The sequence below is a fragment of the Cyclopterus lumpus genome, chromosome 9 (assembly GCF_009769545.1).
Source record: "Cyclopterus lumpus isolate fCycLum1 chromosome 9, fCycLum1.pri, whole genome shotgun sequence".
Classification (NCBI taxonomy): Eukaryota; Metazoa; Chordata; class Actinopteri; order Perciformes; family Cyclopteridae; genus Cyclopterus; species Cyclopterus lumpus.
The window spans coordinates 787,479-790,000 of record NC_046974.1 but is presented as its reverse complement, the minus strand read 5'-3'; positions in this window follow the sequence as shown (position 1 = coordinate 790,000).

Here is a 2,522-nt window from a genome sequence, read left to right as displayed (position 1 = left end):
ATATATATATATATATATATATATATATATATATATATATATATATATATAAATATATATATAATAGTAGTATAATAGTATAATAATAACTTAAAGTACTTATGTTCCAATGCAGTAAATAAATAACACGCAGCTCAAGGAAATATTACAACATTAAAACTTTTTAATCTTCTGAACTTTGACGAGAACAACAATCTTCTCTTTGGAGAGAACTGACATATCGGGCTTTTGTTTTGAAGGCGCAGCGGTCTCATTTCCGGGTTCGTTCGCTCTCAGCTGACGCGGTAGCTGCTCCGCATGTGTTTGATGTCTCCCTTCAGCGGGACAGCTGGCACACTCATCATCCGGGTCTCTGGAAAGGTTCCCAGGGTCCTCCTGGAGGTTTACAGGTCCTTCACGATCCTGCAGGAGGTTTACAGATTACAGGTCCTCCAGGAGGTTTACAGGTCCTTCAATGTCCTCTTGGAGGGCACAGGTCCTTCAAGGTCCTTCTGGAGGTTTAAGGGTCCTTCAAGGTCCTCCTGTAGGTCACAGATCCTTCAGGGTCCTCCTGGAGGTTTATAGGTCCTTCAGGGTCCTCCTGGAGGTTTACCGGTCCTTCAATGTCCTCTTGGAGGTCACAGGTCCTTTAAGGTCCTTCTGGAGGTTTAAGGGTCCTTCAAGGTCCTCCTGTAGGTCACAGGTCCTTCAGGGTCCTCCTGGAGGTTTACCGGTCCTTCGCGGTCCTCCAGGTCTCCAACGAGATTCCAGGATTCCTCAAGGAAATCAGGGTTCTTGATCCAGGAATCCTTGAGGACTCCTGAATCATCTTTAGGCAAGGCCAGTTTATTTGTAACCACATTTCAACAACAAGCTTCAAAGTGCGTCACGTGAAACCATAAAAGCATTAAAATATAATGCAAAAGAAGATTTAAAAATAATTAAGCATGTTCATTAAAACATTAAAAAAAAGCAAAAAATAGAATAACAGTTGCAGTTAAAGATATAAAATGCAGTCATGAGTCGCTCAAACTGATTTAGTGGTTTAATAACTGCAGTTTTTAGGGCTTGTGGGGGAACCGGAGAGAAGGGATGTGTTTACAATGTGTAAAGATCAGAGGTCAAAGATCAGAGGTCAAAGAACAGAGGTCATGCAGTGTGAACTATGTTTAATAAGTGTGTTGGTGGAATATCAAGCAGCAGGAGCATGTTTCAGATGTTCTATAAGGTCTTCTAGGCTTCTTTGGTTCTTTGGAGCTTGAGGTTCCCCTCAAGGCGTCCTCATGTAAACCCTAAACCACATTGAAGATGTTCTATAAGGTCTTCTAGACTTCTTTGGTTCTTTGGAGCTTGAGGTTCCCCTCAAGGCGTCCTCATGTAAACCCTAAACCACATTGAAGATGTTCTATAAGGTCTTCTAGACTTCTTTGGTTCTTTGGAGCTTGAGGTTCGCCTCAAGGCGTCCTCATGTAAACCCTAAACCACATTGAAGATGTTCTATAAGGTCTTCTAGACTTCTTTGGTTCTTTGGAGCTTGAGGTTCCCCTCAAGGCGTCCTCATGTAAACCCTAAACCACATTGAAGATGTTCTATAAGGTCTTCTAGGCTTCTTTGGAGCTGTCATGGTATTTAAATGGATGTTATTGGTATTTGAATGGATGAAAGACAACAGACCCTGGTTGGTGTGGAGGCTCAGGAGGATCGGAGTGTAGCGGTTTCTGACACCGGAGGGTGTGTTAGCCCGTCAATGGGAGCCAATAAGACGAGTGTTGTTATTGTGGTTATGATGTCAGAGAAGAAGAGTACCTTGCATTTCTAAGTTCTACATCATAATTGCGAAGTCTCTCTTTATAGATACCACAGTGAACCTGGAGATCAGTTTACTTTAAGGGGTTCTTTGGGTCTTACAATCAAATCCATGAAGGGGTTTTAATCGTGCTTCAATGAGTTCTTTAGATCCTTCAGAACGGTTTAGATGTGCTCGAGGTTCCCCTCAAGGCGTCCTCGTGTAAACCCTAAACCACATTGAAGATGTTCCAGGGGTCTTCAGGTTTCCTAGAGGGTTTAGTGAGACCTTGAGTAGGTTCAGGACATTTATAAAGACTGCTGGGTTCCTCAAGGCCGTCTTGAAAAGGTTCCAGGGATCACCTGAGATGTGGGAGACGAACAGACAGTGGTAGTTCCATAGCAGCAGCAGGCCGCAGAGCAGCAGGACCACCAGCAGGGGGACGCCACAGCTGACTGGGGGAGGAAGAGGTCCTAGTGATCTTGGAGGTCCTCGTGGTCCAGGAGGTCCTAGTGGTCTTGGAAACCCTAGTGGTCCTGGAGGTCCACGTGGTCCAGGAGGTCCTGGAGGTCCTAGTGGTCCTGGAAGCCCTCGTGGTTCTGGAGGTCCTCGTGGTCCAGGAGGTCCTGGAGGTCCTAGTGATCCTGGAAGCCCTCGTGGTCCTGGAGGTCCTCGTGGTCCAGGAGGTCCTGGAGGTCCTAGTGATCCTGGAAGCCCTAGTGATCCTGGAGGTCCAGGAGATCCTGAAGGTGTTTGT